Below are 22,952 nucleotides of genomic sequence, written 5' to 3'. Positions count from 1 at the left end.
CATCTTAGTTTTCATATATTCAACCTGGCTCTCTGCCATCTTAGGGCTGAGCACATATATTCACTTTATTTATTTATTTCAATACTTGTATACAGCGCCACATGAACCTCAGAGCGCCTAGAGAAACAAGATAAAAGACAGATGCATGCATCAAAAGAAAAACCCAAGAAACTGCAAGGACATGAATAAAAAACTACTCAAAACCTTAATTAAAAAGATATGTTTTCAGAGCTTTTTAAAAATGGGAGGGACAAGTGGTATCCTGAAACGACGATGGAAGAACATTGCACGCACTTGGTGCCCAGGAGTCAAAACTCAGGACCACCACAAATTGATAATTTAAAGCAGAGCTGACAGAGCAGAATGCCATCGTTGGAGCTCAGTGTTTTTGTGATTAGCTTGATTTGCAGTCGGTCAGAGAGGTATCGAGGGGCAATGCCCAGTATACACTTGTGCGTTAATGTTAGGACCTCATGCATAATCCTATGCTTAACAGGGAGCCAATGCAACAACCGTCTGGCATTCCTGCAGTTGCAAATGTCCAGAATCCTTATCAGGAAAGGGACATGTGTTATAAAACTAACATTACTAGCAACTGCAGGGTCCAGGTTATCCTTCTTGAGGATGGGGGGAGGGGGGGAATCCAGGCTTCTTTTGGTATGGACACAAAGGCTCTTTCCTTGGAGCCCAGAGGCAAAAGTCTTAAGTGACCCTTGGGATCGTGCACAGTGACCGGAGCTCATGGAGTCAGGAAGAGCCGTCCAGAAGATACAGCCGTATCCTTGTTGGCAAAGCCACCGATAACTCATGCCCCCTTAAATAATGAATTCTTATTTTGTAATGCGCTTAAAACCAGAGAACTCGAAGCGCGGGACTGTAATATAAAGCTGTGTTGCTCTGCGCTGTCCTGCTTCCAAGACAAATGTGTTGCCCCCGAGCTATCCACCCTTAGGCATTTGCCTGGTGCTACACCCCATAGGGCCCTAGACCGAGGGGTCGATAACAGCCTCAACAGACCTTGTAGAGCCCTCGAACCGTAGGTCGGTAAGAGCCTCCATAAAGCCCCCAATCGGGAGGTCGGTAACAGCCTTGATGGCCTCTGGGCCACACCCAGTGGCTCTAGGAGGATCAAATGGATCCCTTCCATCCAAATGACCCCTGGGAAGGAATCACCTGGGCAGCGTGCCTGGAAAAGAATATGGCCTACCTCTCTCCAGGACACACTGCATCTAGATGGAAGGGACCAGTTATGTTCAGGTCCCAATCAGTAGTCGAACCATACATTTTTTTAATTGCATTGGTTGATAAAATCAATCTTTACAAAAATATATTACATCCAAACAACAAATTAGCTACAAATCCCAACAGTATTATTGTCAATACAAAACACAAATATGCTTTCACCCTCACATTCTACAAAATTCAAAATGCCTAGCCCCTTACTTGATTATAACAATTTGATCAATGACAAACTTCACAACAGCAATGTTGAGCAGGGTCCAAGTTCCGCTCAACAACCAATTCCCAAAATGTTATCAATCTACACAGTCAACTCTTTTCACAAACTAAATAAAATACAAAATCTGCTGATTATTTAATTCCAGACATTCTAAAAATATATGTTTCAATGATTCCATTTCCTCAATATTTTTACAAAAGCGACAATAAGCTTGGTTCCGAGGCACGATTTCATCATTAAAGAGGAAGATAGACATTTAAAAGGAAACTTCTTTAGCTATACGGCCAGGATACCTTATTTCTTGTGATCCTGTCGGAGCTGTTCGAACAGGGGTTCAACCCAATCCAGTTCATAAACAGCCTTTTTAATCGTATCCGGGTGATCAATAAAAAATTCCTTTAATTCAAAGAGTAAGGACTCACATTGTGTGACAAAATCGGTGAGCACATTGTTGCCCCTCGTCTGAGTTATGGCCTTTAAGTTCTCATACAGTGTACTTGCGGCGGGTGCCCGGATCTTCATATAAACACCCAGTCTCTGGCCACTGCCAGCAAGGATCTAGTCCTGAGCTCATAACGGATAATGGACCCCAGAACACAATTAGGTAGTTTGAAGACAACGCCATAATCTGGACTTTTTACCAAATAAATCAAGCATGGAAGACTGAATTAACTCAATACCATAAATCACTTTAGGGCTGACTTTCTGCTTAGTCAAGGAGTAAACTTTCCAAACTTGTTTACTTTACACATCTGAGCAGCCAAAGCGTCCACTTTGTCCTGCAGATGTTTCCGCTTTCCTAGATCTCCCAAGGCGATAAGTCAGTCATTCGAGTGCATCCTCTGTTGGGGTTAGCATAATACCATTGGGAAGGACCTGACTGGTGGCATTCTTTGAGTGCAATAGGCAAAGCAATTAAATAGACATTGCTACCTATGGTTTAAGGCCAATGGTATCATTTCCCGTCCCCAAAGAAAGGACTGCCTGTGCACCATGCCCCTCCACCCCTGGGCACCTTGACTAAGGAGACCACAGCAGTGGAAACACAATTAGCTTTGAGGTAAAACAGCAGGCGAAAGTAATTAGGCTCCAGACGACACAGCTGTGGAAATGCACCTAGACCTTTGGGTACAAAGCAGGCAAAAAAGCACCCAGATAAAAGGAAGCAGAGTTGTGGAGATGCAACTGGAATCAAGTAAATAGAGAAACACCTACATCTGACATGCTTGAGCAGTGGGAGAAACGCCTACATTTGGGACACTGCAGCAAATGGAGACCCATCCGAAATTGGAACAGCAGTAAATGGGCAAACGCCTACATTTGAGATACTTTAGCAGTGGGAGAATGCCTATATTTGAGAGACAGCAGTACTGGCTGGATAACAGACTATGATGCTAAACGGTAATGAACAAACTTAATTTGCAAAATAAGGTTTGAGTGACAAAAATGTAACCAAGCACTGAGAAAGAAGCACCTCTATTCCATGTGTAACTCATAGGCATACCCCCACTTATGTTATTTTTTTGCTGGCGATGAAAAATATCAGCAAAGGCAGACGACTTCATTCCGTCACAGATGTTTTCCTCACTTGGTTTCATTTGATTATTCCCAAATAAAGTGGAGAAGCATTGCATATTCACAGAGCAATACGAGTTTAAATCTCCTGCCAACACAAAATCCCATGACTGGGACTCGGCTTCCAATCGCATAATACTCCATGTTATTGCTCCAAGAATGAATCCAAAGCCATGATCCCCTTATTGCAATATATGTTTACAATGAAAGTTCTTTCAACCATCGAGCCGTATTGGAAATCCGCTATAACACAGAAAGCACCCTTGATATTCACATTAGCCCTTTTGGCTGTCAGACCAATAGTAGGCTTGATGGCCGTAAGTAGGCCTCCAAAAGGACAGCCCTTCTCACCCTTTTCGGCTAGTTGATCGAATGCCACATAACCATCTGTAATGAAAGGCTGTAATAACCAGGATTCTTGTATTAATATAATGTCATGGTGTCTCATGTGACTACCTACTTCAGGGTTGCAGCATAGTTGGGTGGAACCACAAGAATTCCAACTAAGAAGTTTTAAGATGGGTGTGTCCTATCCGGACCACCCACCCCTGTAGCTCCTATGTGTGGCCCATTCAAAACACCAGACACCCATGACCCATCAACATTGGCTGACGGCTGATTGCTATTAGTAAACAGGACCTGTCGTTTCGCCTCCCTTCTTCCACCCACACTTCTGTCATAGGTCCCACTAGTTTTATACTACACTGAGGGACAACTGGATTTCCAGTTTTGCTGTAATCAGGTGTGAGATCGTAGCCTAACAGCCTTAAGGGACCAGCTTCATGTGAGATGGTCTCATATACTAAACTAAACGGTATAATCAAAGAAACAATGTCCATTTGTTGATCACCACAAAAGTCCACCAGTTCAATGTCCTGACTCAAGATGGAACACAAGTTGGGTACTTCAGAAAATAATTACAGGATATTCAATCAATTTAACAATACAGTGTCCTCATCATGAAGTAATCATTCCAGTCTTAATCTCTTAAAGGATTTTTTAAAGGGGGTGTGGTTACCAACCACACCAACTTCGACTCTACCAACTTCTGCCACCGTGACAGTTAATGGGACATTCGAGGCACACCCCGGTGCCACTTGTCAGTTACTCCCTTAGGCACATGCGGTGCCCCTCAAGACACTGTATGCTGGTTTCTGTCCTGTAGCTGGGCAATTCTTTAGGCCAGGTCTTTTCCAGTACATGATGTTAGTGATTGGGAGAGGCCCCATTGTCGGGGCACAGCTGTTCGAGCCAGACGTTGCAGAACTCCCCTCGCCAGAGGTGTGAGGGAACTTGATGATCGATGGTATAGGGTGCCACAACCCCTCATCATGATCATTATTATTGTTCAATTGCCCTAAAATCACAGTTGAAATTGAGGGTGCATCTGCAACATGGCTGGGTGTCAACAACGCTAATGTAGTCTGACAACCCACAGTTGTCAACTCGGTGGAGTAGCAGGAATATATTCAACTACCACAACGGACCCATCATCTTCTTGTGTGGTAGGGTGATCTTTTTTCTTTTTACCACCTTTCTTCTTACTACATTTTGGGGCAAATTGTATGCGTTCCGCCTGAACATCCACCCCTACCTTAAAATTCCTAAGAAATGTACATGAGGATTTCACCTGCTTCTTCCTGCTCTACACATTTTTGTTTTTCTTTGTTTGAGTCTTGCCCTCTCCATTATGGGGGCCCCTTACAGGGGCCCGTATATATCGATCTGACATCCCGAAAGCTGTAAGTATTTCATCACTCTCAGTAATAACTCATCTGTCATGCGCATCAGTAGGGTGTTTGCCTCTGACTCCTGCCATTCACTGGGATGACTTTTGACAGACGTGAGATCTACCGCCTGAGAGTCGAGGATTATCACCTGCATTTGAGCTACCTTTGTTTTTTTATTTATTTACTGCATTTAAATTGTACAACTATTGTTTAGCAATTTACTTTGAATTAGTGTATACAACAACATTTAAAACAGTTTCTTAACTCAGGATCAAAAAATTAAATAAATTCAGACTAAGTTCAAATTCAGGTCACTGGGCCTGTCTCAAGAGGAATTTCATCAAGGAATTCAACTAGTGCGATTACATTTTTAATTCGAGTTCCTTGTATTAGCAAGTTCCACCATGCCAGAGTATCCAAAGATATAAATTCGGACAACAGATGTCTGAAATATTTAGTGCGCAAGTCTTTCAACTCAGGGCATCCCATCACAATGTGAACAAGGGTTTCAATCTCATTGGTATTGCTCAAAAATCGGCAATGGTTATCTTTAGCCAGACCCCTGATTGCCTAGATCTCGTTTGCAGGGTATAAGCTCAGGCGAACTCGCAGGAATTGGCCCCTTACTCTTTTGTCCAGGAATTGTTTCAGGTATGGTCAAAGTTCAATTTCCAACCTTCTGGAGGCAAATGAGTTACCAGTCGGTGACACTGGCAGTATCCAAGGTTTGAATCCAATCATGAGTTTTAAGCTTGACTTTCACTCGTGTATGATTTGTCGCCAGTTGGTCGAGACAGCTCCCAATGTCATCCAGGCATGTTATGTTCACAGACCAACCCCACAGAAATGGATTGTCAACCTGTTTTGTTACAATATAGATTAGATCCAGTATTGGAGGTCTCGAAGTGGCAAAACATTTACCAAAAAGAGCCAGTCTGTTCCAGGTAACAGTACATCTCAACGATGGGAGACCCAATTCCCGACGAAGAATGGCAATCGGGGTACATTGTGGGACACCCAACACCCGTTTCCAAAAGACACCCTTGAGGCACGTCCACAGGGGCTCTGAGAAGTTAAACATAGCATCGGCTCCGTAAGTTACTGCCGGGATGACTTTTGCCTTATAAAATCGAACAACAGGAAAATAGAAAAAAAGCCAACATTTTCTATTTATTGCGCGGGCCTGGGTAGTTAGTGATTTCATTTTTTCAAAAAGGTGGGATAACATGGGAGCTTCAGATCTTAAGTTTCTTAACCAAACACCCAAGTATTTGAAGGATTCAACATGTTGGATCTTCTCACCACCAAAATGCCATATTGGGCGGTTCTTGGACTCAACAGCTAAGCCAAAGCTCTTGGTTTTTGCCTTTCTTTTGTTGATCTCCAGTCCATTTTGGACGATGTAATTTTGGAGGATTTTGAGTTGCGCATGTCGTCATCGGCGTATAACAAACGGGATAGGTGAACGCCACCCACCTTAGGTGGGACAGATCTTATGAACTGAAAGGCATCAGGCATATCTTCCAAGTAGAAGTTAAAAAGCCCTGGGGCCACTGGACACCCGTTTCACACCTCTCAAGGTCTTAATTCCTTTGGACAGGAGCCCAGCTTGACTTAGTCTGACTCGCAGAAAGGTGTCCGAGTGCATGGCCTTGATGGGGTCCAAAATGGTCGTGGGGCAGTTCTTCTTAATTTCTGACCAGAGCAGACCTCCGTCTACCTGGTCAAAAGCTTGTACCAAATCCATGAATACCATATAGGTTTTAGTATTCCGTCTTCATGAGGTTTCCTCCAGGATTTGCATTAGTAAGATGTTAACAGCCGTACCCAAACCCTTCACAAACCCAGATTCAAAAGGGTCGAGGCTTTCAGTGGATCAGCATCAACTGTGGAAATGGTCCAGAAGGATCGTGCCAAAGAGTTTCCTGATGATGTAGAGCAGAGCAATAGTTCTTTGGGTCATTCTGATCCCTTTTTTTGTGAATCGGCACCACTATCGCTCTCCTCCATGAGCTGGGCACTTGATGACTTTAAGCAATTTGCCCAAACAAAATTGCTATAAAGATAGCCCAGTCTTCTGGGTATTCCCTGACCATAACATTCGTGAGCCCATCAAGGCCTTGAGCACGAGAGATCTTCAACTTCTTAATTCGTTCGATGATTTCGTTGATATTGGTGTTCGTAATCCATGGCCCAGAGTTCTTAGAGTGGACCTCAACGGCCCCTGGAACCATAGTCGAAGTGCAAAGCCTGACAAAATGGGCGATCCAATCTCCTCACTTATAGAGTTAAATTGGTCAGCGTTTGGAGAAGACACGCCCATTTTTATTAAGGACCAAAAAGCTTGTGGATCCTTGCCAGCTAAGGTTTTCAGCATGGACTCATCATTCTGGTATCGTTGATATTTGGATGCGCGGACAAAGTTTTTATAGCTAGAATGAGCCAACCTAGCTTCGCCAGAATCCTTCGCTAGATTCGATTTCTTTGCAATTCGGCACAATTTTTCGAATTAGTCTTCTCTTCGCCAACAAGACTGGATTGAAAGCATGGTTACAGGTCTTAACCGGAGGACCATTCATTTTGCGGTTGTAACTGAACTCCTCTAGTAGTGGTGAGTATTCGACCATAGAAACAGTTTTCTCAAAATTATGGGTTAGGGCTCTGATTTTGTTCGCTGACATCCTAAAACATAATCCCTTGTTACATGAGACAACCGTAGTGGGCGTATAGTCGCCAACAATGGAACCAGATGATCGCCATTCTAATAAGAGGGGATTATGGTCACTCTGGGGTTTTTTAATCACAGGAAAGCTCTGGACTAGGGGAAGAAAATTGGCAGACACATAAATGTAATCCAATATGGAAGAGCAACCCATATTTTGCTATGTCGATTCCACATATCCCGTCTCAAAGGTCTAGGATCGTCGTAGTTCCAAGTTTGTGCCCGATTTGTTTGCACAAGGTCAGGGATATTGAGGTCTCCACAGATGATGATATAAGTTGACTCCTGATTTATGTAGACATCATCCAGATAGGTGGAAATCTGGGCTATAAATGAGTCATTAGAGATCAATGCTGGGTTCCAGTATACCTTTATAATTGAAATCTTGCTAGTTGTACCACCGCCGACCATAAAAGGGTCAGTTACCCATTCAATCACTGCCTTTTGTATTTGTAACGCCCACCTGGTTCCCACAGGGGCGCTGATCTAGTCTGGATTACTGCGGCCTCTTCTAGCGTGATGCGCAGTACCCGGAACACCGATTGGACAGGACCTCCAAATCGTGCTTCCTTGGCCCGTAGGAATATCCGTCTGTAGATGAGAAAGGGGATTAACAGTCTGCAGAATGGTGTGCTAGCTCCCCCCTTCCCCCCTCCGTTCCTCTCTATTCCTCCAAACCCGGTTTAAGCTCACCTTATGGTTTGGAAGGTTGAACTCTCCATCCTGCTTCTGGTGCAGGGGCGCGCGTTCGTCCAGTTACTTCACTGGTTTTCAGAATGGCGCTGGCAAAATCCACTTGACTTTCCTGAGCGATGCGCCGTAAGTATGAAAGTTCAAAGTTCAAGTGAGGCCCCCTTTATGCTGTCTTTCTCACCTGTGATCTGTCCTTTATTTCAGGTGCAGAATGAAGGCGATGCGTTGAGGGGTTAACCTGCCGAGGTGAGTAGTAATGAGGGCGATCCCTCTAGATGTCCTTATCATTCCTCTGAAATGTCTCTAGTCCTTTCCCCATAGGGGCCGGGGTACGGTACCTGCCAACGGGGCGGCGCCGACCCGAAATGTGGAAGAAAAGCCGGTAAGTATATGGCTGTTAATCAGGCTTTCCTTCTGTGTGTCCTTCTGCTCACCTTTTGTTTCTTCCTCTCTCCCCTAGGTGCAGAGATGTGGTGTCCGATGCTGACAGCAGCGAGGGAGCCGGGAGATGTCTCGAGGACAGGACAGGTGAGTGAAGCGTGGCGCTGCAGCGAGCAACGCGATGCTTTTAAATTGAAGTCTTCCTTCAGGGATGCTGGCGAGAAAATTCCGGATGCAGGTAAGAAGCTTGAAATAATCCTTGGTTTTCACCTTTCTCTTCTCTCCCTTCCTTCCTTGCAGGTCTTCCAGGTTCAAGACGGGTGTGGCTGTAATCCAGGAGCAGGAGCTGACACGGTGAGCGTTAAGCTGCAGGAAGCAGAACAACGCGAAGCATGAGCTGCTGTCTGGGCGTGGCTTGAATAGCCTCCAAAGAAGTCCCAGGTATGTATCCTTCCCCAACTAGGTATGTATCCTTCCCTGGCCACGCCCGATGGAAAAAATAGTCCCTATGAAAAAATAGTCCCTTTCAGGTCTCAGGGAGGCCTGAAGCGTGCAGCATGGTCTGCATCAGGTAAGTGCACAAAACACCTCCCTTTATGAGCATGGCGCCTATGGCGCCAGGACTGATGTCCAATATGAGCCTGGCGCCAAAGGCGCCAGGACTGAGTCCAAAGAGTCCCTATAAGGGGCCGCTGGGCTTTTACCCGAGGGCATGATGCCTGTTTCCGGGGGTGCTGGGCCTGGCCTGATGACCCGGGGGTAGGCATCATGACAGCACTCCCCCCCCAAGGCCCCTCCCAAGGTCGTTCCTTCTGGAGGTTTCGGTTTGTTCGGGAAATTCCGATGGAACCTTTTTACCAGCCGAGGTGCATGTACGTGATCACTGGGTTCCCAAGACCTTTCCTGAGGCCCGTACCCTTTCCAATCAATTAGATAGAAAAGCTTTGATTTTAAGATTTTGGAATCCAAAATGTTCTTTACTTCGAATTCTGGCTCTCCATCTATCAGGATTGGGTCTGGTTCCTGGTTGTACTGGTTTCAAAAGTGACACATGAAAAACGGGGTGAATCCGCATGTTGGCTGGTAGATCGAGCTTGACTGCTACTGGGTTAATTATAGCTTTGATTGAGTAAGGGCCTAAATACCTTGGATTAAAAGTTTGAGGTCCCTTGAGCGATAAGTGTTTGGTAGCCAACCATACTTGATCCCCAATTTGGTACGGAGGCGCCTCCTTTCGATGTAGATCCGCATTCTTTTTGTATTTCTCTTTCGCATGTTGCAAATGTGCAGTTGCATCCTTGAAGGCTTGAGTTATCGTAGAATGCAAATGATCCACTGCGGGCATTTCAAGGCTCGAAGGTGAGTCCAAGTCTGAAGTATGAGGGTGATGTCCATATAGGGTAAAAAAGGGGCTCTGACCCGTTCCAGAGTGTATTGAGTTATTATAAGCATATTCAGCCACCCACAGAATATCCTTCCAATTACCCTCCGATTGGTGCAACATACATCGTAAAAATTGTTCAAGGGTCTGGTTCGTTCTCTCCGTCTGACCATCGGTCTGTGGGTGGTGGCTGGTCGAGTCTTACGTCGATTTGTGCCAGCTGACAACACTTTTTCCAAAAATGAGAAATAAACTGGCTAGTATGGACGGGAATCCATGCAAACGGATGATATTCTCGAGGAATTCCTTGGCAAGAACAAAGGCTGAAGGTAATCCTTTCAACGGAATAAAGTGGGCCATTTTGGAAAATAAATCCACCACGACCAGAATAGTATTGTAACCATTACAAGAGGGCAGGTCCGTGATAAAATCTAGTGACAGGGTGTGCCAAGGCGCTGGTGGAATGTCTAAGGGCAGAAGAAGACCGGCGGGTCTTGTCTTTTGACCTTTGTTTTGGGCACAAACTCCACAGGACATCACGAAAGATTTAATATCCTTTCGCCAGGAAGGCCACCAGAATTGTCGTCTAACCTTTTCCTCAGTTTTGGCAATGCCAGGATGTCCTTCCATCAGGGTGTCATGATGACGGGAAATAACCAGTTCTTGCAATTCCTTTTCTGGCAAAAATAAGCGTCCTTGGAAGTAAGGTAAGCCATCCTTGACTGAAAAGTTAGACCCCTTTTTGATCCAATCCTGCAAGGCTGAAGAGTCCAGGACTTGTTTTACTCGTGCTTGAATGTCTTCAAGGGTTTGTAAAGTGGTTATTCCCAAAATTTTTTGTTCGGGAATTATCGGCACAGGTTCTGAGTTTGTGTCTATTTCTTCCATTCCAATTCGGGATAGAGCGTCCGCCTTACCATTCTTAGAACCGGGGCGGTAGGTGATTACAAAATCGAACTCAGCAAAGAACAAAGCCCATCGGAGCTGTCGAGATGATTGGGCCTTGGCAGTTTTTAAATATTGTAAATTTCGGTGATCAGTGATCACGGTTATGGTATGCCGGGCGCCGAGGAGATAATGCTGCCAAGCCTTAAAGGCGGACTTAATGGCTAATAGTTCCTTATCGGTAATCGCATAATTTATCTCCGGCGGTGAGAACTTTCTGGACCAAAATGCTACGGGGTGCAGTTGGTTGGTTTCAGGGTCTCTCTGAGACAGGACAGCTCACATGGCTAAGCTGGACGCGTCGGTTTCGACTATATATGGGAGATCAGGACGCAGGTGCTTCAAAATAGGTGCGGACGTGAACTTAGCTTTCAACTCCTGAAAGGCCTGTTCGGCTTCCTCGGTCCATTCAAAACGTTTATTTTTTCGCAAGAGTGCAGTGATGGGTTGCACCACACGTGAAAACTCCGGGATAAACCTGCGATAAAAGTTGGCAAAACCAAGCATGCTTTGGACACCTTTCACTGAACTAGGTGATGGCCATTTGAGGATGGCATCCACTTTCCGTGAATCCATTCGGACCCCTTTAGGTGTCAGGATGAATCCGAGAAACTCAACCTCGGTGGTATGGAAAACACATTTTTCCAGCTTGGCAAACAGTTTGTGCTGGTGCAGTTTCTCTAGGACGGCCCTGACATGTTTTCTGTGATCAGATTCCGAAGAGGAGTACACAAGAATGTCATCGATATACACGATAACACAGACATCGATGAGTTCCCGAAGGACATCATTCATGAAGAATTGGAAGGCAGCAGGCGCGTTGCACAACCCGAAAGGCATCACCTGGTATTCGAATAGTCCATATTTTGTACGGAAGGCCGTTTTCCATTCGTCGCCTTCTTTTACTCGTACCAGATGATAAGCCCCTCGGAGATCTAACTTGGTGTATATGCAAGCGTCCTTCACCTGGTCAAGGAGTTCAGGGATCAGAGGCAGAGGGTAACGATTTTTAACAGTTATCTGGTTCAATGCGCGGTAATCGATACAAGTCCTAAGGTCGCCCTCTTTTTAAGGCACGAAGAACAAAGCTGAAGATGCCGGGGACTTTGACGGGCGAATGAAACCATTGGCGAGGTATTGATCTAAATATTGACTCAAATGCAGATTCTCAGGTTCAGTAAGGGCATAAATCCTGCTACAAGGGGGTTTTGCACCGGGCACCAAATCGATTTGGCAATCGTACGATCTGTGGGGAGGTAACGTGTTGGCCTGTTCCTTTTGGAAGACGTCCTGAAAGTCTTGGTACTCTGGAGGTAGTTGCACGGGGACATAGGTTACTGATGCTAGATTAATCTTTGGATTTTCTGGGTAGCAGGTTTGTGCACAATCCGGGAAGGTTATTTTCTTCGCTCGCCAATCAATTTGAGGATTATGTGTCTCTAACCAATGGACTCCGAGAATAAGCTGAAACTGTGGAGCCTTGATCGCATCAAACACAACTGCCTCCCGATGGCCATCCGGACCTACAAGTGTCACCTCAGCTGTGGAATGTGTTACCGGTCCAGAGGCAATTTCGGTTCCATCTACAGTGGTGATGACATCTTTGCTGGTTTTAGGATGCAGAGGGAGGTTTATCCTAGAGACCAATTCTCGATCCACATAGTTTCCTATAGCCCCGCTATCGATGTATGCCTTTATAGCATACAACCGTTTTGGCTGTTCCGGATCTATGAGGACCATTGGCACAATGAAATGCGAGGTCTGAGAGCTAGTTTTCAAGCTCGGCAAGCAGACCCCTACGCTTGCCGGGCGTGGTCGTTTCTCGATACAGAGTTTCCATGGATTTTATCAGCGGCTCCTTCCACCTTCCTGGCCGGCTTAACCGGGCAATCTCGTAGAAAGTGTCCTGAGGACCCACAATAAAGGCATAATTGCATCTGTCGTCTTCTTTCCCGTTCTTTTTGAGTTAGGGGTCCTTTAACTCCTCCGATTTGCATAGGCTCCGAGGCATCAGCCCCCTTGGGGTTAGCGTGGGTTTTGGCCCACAACCGGGTTTCAAACTTGGACCGATCTGCTTTTCTGTTTTGCAGCCTGTGATCCAACTGGACCACTAAGTCTATATATTCAGTGCATTCTTGGGGCAGATTTACAACTTGTGCCAGGACATCTTTAAGTTCTCTGCGTAGACCTTGATAGAATAACGTGATTCTTTTATCCTCTGGCCAACCAGTTTCCACAATTAGTCTATTGAAGGTTGCAATGTAGGATAGAAGGTCTTGATTGCCCTGTCGCAGAGATAGAAGTTCGTCATCCAGAGCCTGTCCCTGGGAATGTCGAGCAAATAACCTTTCCATGCTTGTTTGAAATCCTTGAAAATCACGAAGAATCGGGTCATCTTGAGTTACCAGTGGGACTGACCAATCGGCAGCACAGCCGCTGAGATATGACAACACAAAGGCTACCTTAGTCTGATCATTAGGGAAGGCCCCGGGTTTGCATAGGAAGTGCAAACAACACTGATTCATGAATACGGCGAATCGTTTGGGGTCCCCAGCAAAGCGTTCGGGTGGGGCCAGCGGCATGCTTGCAGGTAGATTAATCAGCAGAGGGTTACTGGAAACCACAAGAGTGGGGTTCCCCCCGGAACCGGGTAAAGGAGTTTGTCCAGCTTGACCTTGCAAAAGCTGTCTAGCCAGGTCATCAGTCCTTTCCCTTGTTACAATCACTTCTCTTCTGAGGGCATTAGTCTCCTGACGAGCGGCGTGTACCTCGGCCCGTAATTCCCCCAGTAGTTGGGCCAGTTGGTCAGTCTCAGAAGTTTCCATAGCGCCTGGGTGGGAATTTGTAGGGAGTCTTCACGTTCTGTAACGCCCACCTGGTTCCCACGGGGGCGCTGATCTAGTCTGGATTACTGCGGCCTCTTCTAGCGTGATGCGCAGTACCCGGAACACCGATTGGACAGGACCTCCAAATCGTGCTCCCTTGGCCCGTAGGAATATCCTTCTGCAGATGAGAAAGGGGATTAACAGTCTGCAGAATGGTGTGCTAGCTCCCCCCTTCCACCCTCCGTTCCTCTCTATTCCTCCAAACCCGGTTTAAGCTCACCTTATGGTTTGGAAGGTTGAACTCTCCATCCTGCTTCTGGTGCAGGGGCGCGCGTTCGTCCATTTACTTCCCTGGTTTTCAGAATGGCGCTGGCAAAATCCACTTGACTTTCCTGAGCGATGCGCCGTAAGTATGAAAGTTCAAAGTTCAAGTGAGGCCCCCTTTATGCTGTCTTTCTCACCTGTGATCTGTCCTTTATTTCAGGTGCAGAATGAAGGCGATGCGTCGAGGGGTTAACCTGCCGAGGTGAGTAGTAATGAAGGCGATCCCTCTAGATGTCCTTACCATTCCTCTGAAATGTCTCTAGTCCTTTCCCCATAGGGGCCGGGGTACGGTACCTGCCAACGGGTCGGCGCCGACCCGAAATGTGGAAGAAAAGCCGGTAAGTATATGGCTGTTAATCAGGCTTTCCTTCTGTGTGTCCTTCTGCTCACCTTTTGTTTCTTCCTCTCTCCCCTAGGTGCAGAGATGTGGCGTCCGATGCTGACAGCCGCGAGGGGGCCGGGAGATGTCTCGAGGACAGGACAGGTGAGTGAAGCGTGGCGCTGCAGCGAGCAACGCGATGCTTTTAAATTGAAGTCTTCCTTCAGGGATGCTGGCGAGAAGATTCCGGATGCAGGTAAGAAGCTTGAAATAATCCTTGGTTTTCACCTTTCTCTTCTCTTCCTTCCTTGCAGGTCTTCCAGGTTCAAGACTGGTGTGGCTGTAATCCAGGAGCAGGAGCTGACACGGTGAGCGTTAAGCTGCAGGAAGCAGAACAACGCGAAGCATGAGCTGCTGTCTGGGCGTGGCTTGAATAGCCTCCAAAGAAGTCCCAGGTATGTATCCTTCCCCAACTAGGTATGTATCCTTCCCTGGCCACGCCCGATGGAAAAAATAGTCCCTATGAAAAAATAGTCCCTTTCAGGTCTCAGGGAGGCCTGAAGCGTGCAGCATGGTCTGCATCAGGTAAGTGCACAAAACACCTCCCTTTATGAGCCTGGCGCCTATGGCGCCAGGACTGATGTCCAATATGAGCCTGGCGCCAAAGGCGCCAGGACTGAGTCCAAAGAGTCCCTATAAGGGGCCGCTGGGCTTTTACCCGAGGGCATGATGCCTGCTTCCGGGGGTGCTGGGCCTGGCCTGATGCTCCGGGGGTAGGCATCATGACAGTATTAGAAAGTTCAAGGAGGCTGATTTCAGTCGTTTCAAACCACTACCCAGTTTCACTGCTGTGAGAAGACCCGCCAAAGGGGGTCCAAGGTCTCCCTTCACTGCTGGTGCAATAGTCAACTCAAACACATCCAACGTAAGGAACTTCCTATGCCAAGTCTTAATTTTTAGGTCCAGACCTGAAGGAACCCTTCCCACATTCTGTAACGCTCACCTTGTATCCACAGGGACGCCCCTCAATCTGGCTGGATTGCCTCCGCATTCCTCAGGTACCCGTTCTGCCAAGGATCTATTCTGGAAGACAGGAGTTCTGTTTTAGCCTACAATCTCCTTGTCCCGAGTCCCACCTCCCTTATGCCCCCCAGCAACCCCTCAGAGTCTTCCTCACCTTGTGTTTAGGTAAGATGCGCTCCCCGTCCTGCTGTTCTGTGCAGGAGTGCGTTGTGGCCAAGCACCTTGCTGCCTAGTTGCTTCACTGGCGCAGGCCCTGTAGTTCAGACCTGCTGCGACTCCGCTCTTGAGGTAAGTCTATAGTTCTTAAGTAGTGTGTGTCTGTAATTGTATTGCCCTGGTAAATCTCCTCTTCTCTCGTAGGTGCAGAAAGGATGGTGATGACGTCGAGCTGTTGGAGAGGGCAGTGCCCGAGATGGTAAATGAATGCGCAGAGCACGGCGCTATGTGCGCTTTTTAGTCGGGCTAACCTGTATTGTTCTTCCCTTGCAGGCCGTTGCGATGTTCCGGATGAAGTGCGATCGCAAGATGTTGAACGCAGAGTGGAAGGTGTCCGGACCGCTGTCGAGTACCAACATCGCTTCGCAAGGTAAGCGTGATTCTGCAAGATGCTGGAAATGGAAGCCGAGCGCTTACTAATGATGTCTGTTTCCCTCTTTTCCCCAGGATGTTGCTTACGGGCGAAGAAGAACTCCAGAGAAGACACTGGGACACTCGAGGAGCTGGATTGCCGAACACCTAAGGATGGATATGGTGGTGTTCTTCTTAGCAGATGAAGGCCTGGAATGCTGCGGGCAGGTCACGGTGAACGTCACGCTGCAAGTGCAGAGCAACGCGAAGTACATGCAGAAGTTCGGGCGTGGCTTAAATAGCCTACAGGTATCCCGGGTGCCTTCAGGGCGGACCACGCCCAAAATGCTAGACCGTATGTTCAGTTCCGAACTGAACCCAATGGGGGCAGCCATGTTGATTCATTTCCCAATGGGAGCTCCATTTGCCACATGAGCCTGGCGCCAAAGGCGCCACGACTGGCTCCAGGAGAGCCTAGAGGGGCATGATTGGGCTCTTGGAGCCCTTTAGGAGTATTGTGGTGAGGCCCAGAGAACCCGAGTCCCAAGGCCTGAGGCCGTGGTCATGACACATTCAAAGGATCCTGAAGTAGAGGGAGGAGTTTAGAGTCAGAAGCACCATTGCACTTCCAGGAATTAATTGAGTCATGAGAAACAGCAGCCTTAAAAAGGTAGATACTCTTTGGGAAGGCTCAGACACGAGCTGGTCAGCTTCAGTCGAGTGGGACAGGTCGAACCCCAACAATAACAAGCTCTTGTCCAGTAGCCCCACCATCATAGCTCCTCGTGAAGTTGTAAGGGCCATTCTTGGGGCAGGTTTTGGAGCTCTCCTCCCCTCATTGTGCGGTCGAAGTAGGACCTTTTCCTGTGCCAATAGAGTTTCGTTGCTGTTACTTTTATCGGCCTTCTGCCAGATGCTTGCAATGAGGGCACTCATTGCAAGCATCTGGTGACAAGTGAACCTGGGGCTCAATTGTAAAAAGTCTGACAGGCACAGGCGTTGGAACAGCACTAGTCTCACCCACCGTGAGAAGGCCAGCATCTTGTTTCCCTGTTGCGTCCGCTGTAGATTCCTCATCCAAGTTGGCAAGTGAACCTGAAGTGACACTTGTCAACCGGGACAGTCGGGTTTACGAATAAATCATGCTCCGACAGGCCGTTAGTAGAAGTGTCTCCCGCAATCATGTTAGGCACGGGGGTCATACAACTTAGTTGTATTAGCTATAGCAGGTAAAGGCATTAAAGGCCGGGTGAGGACCCCATGTTCCAAAGAGCGTAACAAAACGTAGACGCACAAGATGGGTTTGAAGCTCCATTACTGCCCGGGCTGGCCAGACACGCGGCAACGGGCTGGAGCGAGTGAGCCAGTGTCAGTATACAAAGAGTCAATTAATCTACTCTGCCCGTGCCTCAGCCACACCCTCCAAAGGGTTGGGTGAAGTCCTATTCAAGGAAGACTGTGTTTGAAGAAAAGTTCTTTGGTTATTCAGGAACCGCTGTTCCGCGCTCCTGAGGAGCATGGCCTCGTCCATCGGCCACCTGACACTCAACCTCACTCTGCTCCTCTGTGTGGTTTTACGGACGAACACTGGTTCGAGGGAGAGTGTCCAGTAGTAGAGCCAGTAAACAGACTTCCCAAATCAGCGGGTCCGTAAGGTCCGTGCACACGTGATGTTTCCAATAGTGACTGCACGTGAGAATTCAATGAGCCGGCAGCAAAGTAATATTTCTGGAAACACTGGTAAGCAGAAAACAAAAGATTGGGCAAGAGTCCGCAGCATACCAGACACTCAACCTCACTCCCTACCTTTGTGTTAATTGACTTTACATTAGATTTTCGAAGTAATCCATCAAAATGTTGGGTGTATCTCTATTTGTAGTATTCCCCTTAGTAGTGTCCATCTATAGTGAGCCTAGTTGCACCAAGCACAATTAGGCCTTTATTGAGGTTTGCAGAACTGGATCGGCCCCATGTTTAGATGGTGTCTTCAACCGGTTGGCAACATTTTTAGGCATCAACCCCAACCCTTCAGTACCATGTTTGCAGTTCGGAGGCTCAGTATTCACATGTTTAGAGGCTGTTGGATGGACCTTTTGAGGGGGTTTTAGTGCATGGATTCTATGCAGGCTCATGGTTGCAAGGAAATGTCTCCTTACACCAGCTTCTAGCAGGTCCACTGGAGCTTGGGGCTGACTGCTAGAGTGGCTCAGTGGCACTCTCCTGTAAGGGATTCGTGGGATGGTCTCCTTGACCTCAAACACCTCATCTAAGGTTGAGGGCTTGTTATAAACTGAGACCTCAGCCTCCATAGTGTATGGTGCTCAAAGCTCGGCCCTTCAATACTTGAATGTTTTTGGCTTGAACCTCTTACACACCAAGCATCTTTGGCGTGGTACCTTGGAAGATAATGTTTACACATATGTGTATCCCTCCAAGGGAACTTGATATGGCACTGTGGGTAACATTTTAAAAGTCTTCTCAATTTGGAGAAAGCAAGCGAGATTAGCCAAGGAGTAGAATGGAATGGGGAAAGATAGGCATGCTCGACCCACTCAAGAACCCAACCCCCAAATTGTCTGTAGTGTACAACGTGAGGCAGATGTCCACAGTCTTATCCAGATATCCATAAGCAACACTCCATTCTGCTCTCGGCATCAGGAATTTTCCAAAGTCTTTTTTCTTGGTATGAACTCAAATGACTATCGAATGGGGGGTAAAACAATCTGAGAAAGCCAGAGCGTGTAGCATCATGGGTACCTGCAAACACAGGGTCAATGCCCTTTTATTTTAGAAGTAAAGAACTTGCAATAATCCAGACCAACCATTCGATGGTGGCCTATGAAAAGCATGGACGTCTAAAGGGTGGCGGGCAAGCTGTGGCCAGGTCAGATGTTTTGGCCTACAGCTCCCATGATACCTCAACATTATGCTGGGAATTATGGGAGATGTCGGCGAAAACCTCTGGAGTGCTGCAAGTTGCACACCACTGGTAAATATACAAAGCTGTGGGACTTACCCAGTGCACATCTCTGTCCCTATTTGGCAGGCGGCTTCTCTCCTTCCCTCCACATCCTCCTCTTCATCCCAGTTAAAAGGGCTTTTTCTTTTAAAGAAACATTTACAATTTCCTAGTGACAGCAACCCATACTGAGCTTTATTTCATGCCAGTCTTCATAAGGTATATTCATAGAAGTATAGTTGAAATGTATTCTAGGGAGTTCCTCACACGAACGGGAGTCCTTGTCCCCAAAGGGGGAGTCTCTCCCGGTGAGGTCCCACTTGCCACAACCGCTAGGGAGGGTGTTGCGGAGCAGGCTCATCTCTCTAGCCTCATAGGGATGGTTCCCTTGGGGAAAAGGGATAGATTCGCGCAATTTGTCACAGGTGTCCCTAGATAGCTGCTGAAAATGTTAAAGAACAGACTTCGTCTGAAGATTTCCAATATAAAGGAAATCTGTGGGAGGAATGTATCCATAAGAAAATAACTTCTGTGAAGAAGGGTCACATTAATTTCTTTTTGTATCATTTGTATTGAACATATGGATTTACAAACATTGCACAAACAGTCTACTGATGTACAAATGTCTTACATTTGAGAAAATACATCCAGGTTGAATTAAGCAAGCATCCTTTAGACACTGGAGTGTAAAATAGTTTACTGCTGCTCCCTTGATGAAAGATCTTGAAATGCAACAAAAATGCAACAAAGGAGGACTTCCAGTTAATACAGGATTGTACAGTACATTATGGGCAACGGCCATTTTGAAATCATCTGCACTATTGTAGTGTGAAGAACAGCAGCAGCAGTAGCGAGGGCTTCGGACACCTGCAGCTTCTTAACAATTATGTCTGCCTCTTGTACTCGGCAGTCACAACAACTCAAATACCAGTTTGCAGTAAAAATGAGGGGTATGGCTGAAAATCACAATGCCTCTTCAGGTAATAACCGATGTAAATTCTGAAAAACAAGTCTTTAAGGAAGAATGATTAATGTCCTCACCTTTCTTAGATCATTCAAACATTTTATAGATATATTCATGAGTATTCATATCATAAAGTCCTTCTAGCATACACAATACAAACTGAATGGTCCCTAGATGCAAGAGCAGGATAGGTGAATAGTCTTGGGACTGGAGAGATTACTCCGATGTGGGCTTGGAAGCTTTCTGGAAAAAAAAGGGACAGGACGATCTAGTGTGAAGAGGAATCTGGTTCTAGAGCGTCAAAGCTAACACAACAAAGTGCCTGTCTTAACTGAATAGTAAGAGTGGATCACTCAATCAGGTAGGTCTTTTTGCTTTACAAGGTGCCATTTAGACGAGGAAGTGTTTTGTCTACACATTTACAGGAGAGGAACAGGGTCAACATGATAGTATTGCTCTATGAGTGAGCTAATGGGGTTAGTAGAAGGGTGAGAGGCTTGAATTCGGGGATCAGGTGATCTACAGTCTTTTGAACATTCGGGATCAACTTCTGTTGTTATTCAGATAGGCCAACATTAAAAGTGCTGACAGTTTCAAATGTTGCATTGGTCAGCATGCCAACACTTGCCTCCTGAAGCTCTGGTGTTTTACAGTGGGTATGCTCTGCAGAGGTGTGCATAAGGTGGACTTGAAGACTATTTCTTTTAGTCCACTATAAAAAGTCAGAGTTATGAGATGTTATAGTTTGATTTAAGGGGTGGGCAGGAGAAATGTGGGAATGGCAGAGCTCAGTTACTGGTTAAGGAGCATTTCCACCTTGTGCTGCCATTTTTCTTAAGGCAATTTAGAACCATGCTTTAAGCTGGCATATTCATGGGGCCTGTTGACTGCCAAATACAACCGTCCAGAGCCATCTTACAAATGGAAGAAGAGGCCTGCATACTTCACCTTAAACATGAGGGGGAGAAGAGGATGGATCCGTAGGAAATCGACTACCCAGTGCTTTAAACTCAATGGAGTACAGGCATAATCCAGGAGAGATCTGTATTCTGAAATTGATGCAAATGCAAGTGAAGAGAAGGGTGTGGTTGGCCAAATCAAAGTGTTGCTGGAGGAGTAAGGAAAGGTTCTATTAATCAGCACAGTCTAGGATGTCTCCCCCTGAGATGGTGATGACAGTTGTCCCTTTACTGTGCTGGGTGCAGAATCTTGACTACCAAAAAGTTTTGTATGATAATCAAGATAGCCTTTGGCTTGCACGGCAAGCATACTGTCACATGGGAACTGGCATAGTTGCAGTCCGTTGGATATTAGCAAGCTTTGGCAAGAAACTGTACAACATTATTAATAAACATTGGCATCTCTTAAGTATGGATGAGAGACTTAAGCCATATATAGGATACAAGTCTGTGATAGTTTACACCAAAGCACCTACGATCCAGAACAGACTTTGCACAACTTGCAAGCAACCACAGAAACCAGCAGGTAACTGGTTAACGCTAGCTCAACATATCACTGGGTTTCATAAATGTGAACATTGCTCAATGTGCATTTACGCCATGGACAATACACAGAAATATGTGTAGAATCTGAGAATTGTAAATATTAATTGTTTCTTAAACTGTCGTAGTAAATTCGTAGTTTACATTATTATTGGCATATGCAGGAAACTGTACATCGGTTCCACCATTTTGTGAGCTGCAAATTGGAATAAGGGAACACCTGAATACCATTGGCAACGAGGATCCGAGACTACCATTGGCGCAACATTGGAACAAAACTCACCGGACTGGCAACAAGAAAGAGAAGATTTAAAGCAATTGACCAGGCAGAATTGTCAGCTAAAGGTGGGAAGAGAGAAAATAACCTCAGAAAAATGGAGGCAAGGTACATTAGCAAGCTTAGGACAACCTTGCGTGGACTGAATACAGATAATAAATTGACATTTTTCTTTGATGCAGAACATGTATGAAATGCATAGGAAGATTATGGTTATACTATTGAAACAACTTTGTATAGAATTAGATGATGAAATTGTATGGACTAATATCGTTTGCATAATCCACCAGCAGGTCAATAATCAATACAAACAGTAGGAGAATAATATTATAATGATATCTAACAGACAATGATATTAGGTATCAAGGAGCAAATATGGTATGCTCATCAGAATTTTGGAAGAACTTATTTAGTATCTGTAAAGCAGAACCAATCACGCAGTATGGGATCCCTCATATTTTTCACAAGAAAAAACGGGATGAAGTTTACCCCATCAATAATAATACCGTAATCTGATGGCAATTTCCTACGAATATATGATTAATTTTCATAAACAACGTAGCAGCTACTTTTCCATTTAAAAGCTATATGTGATGACTCACGGACTGTCACATCACTGTTAGAGTTTGCAATCAGTTGAATTCACCGTTTACACATAACAACATGCGCATACAGCATGAAGATGTCACTGTTACCATATTTATCGTAACAATATGGCAGCGCGTCCTCTACGCGGAACATCAGACATAGCCAGACACAGAACACCTTGCAATAAGTTAGCGATATAGGCAACCATACAATTTTGGAGATCTAGCATAGACCAACCCTTTGAATAATAACTTTTTCACGGGTAGGACTTCAGCTATGTTTATATGAAGAAACTGCTGAACACCAAACTTTAGTATATGATGATCGAGCATAAGCCTATGTGATTACACCTAAATAAACATTTCTTGTACTCAAAAGGGCACACTGATTTGTTTTTGGTAGTTAAATGGCAAGATTCATAATTTGTCTCAGATATCCAGACATGTTTTGAGACACGATCATTGATGGACCCATCATAACCATGGGAACTCATAAGAAAGTGATTTGTTAACTTATGTGAGTACACCTTATATGAAAAACTCATAACCGCACACATACCTAAAGCTTTTAGTTTACACAAGCCAATATATTATCCTTTTTTTTAATAGAATACAGATATGTTTTTGGATATTACAATTGGATGACACATCGATATCATTGAGAACCCATAGGGAAGTGATAAATGAACTTAAAATGAGCATGGAATATTAAGGTGAGA

The sequence above is a fragment of the Ambystoma mexicanum genome, chromosome 10, assembly GCF_040938575.1.
Source record: "Ambystoma mexicanum isolate Mex_15411 chromosome 10, UKY_AmexF1_1, whole genome shotgun sequence".
Taxonomy (NCBI): domain Eukaryota; kingdom Metazoa; phylum Chordata; class Amphibia; order Caudata; family Ambystomatidae; genus Ambystoma; species Ambystoma mexicanum.
The sequence above is the reverse complement of the archived record's forward strand: the minus strand, read 5'-3'. Positions refer to the sequence as shown.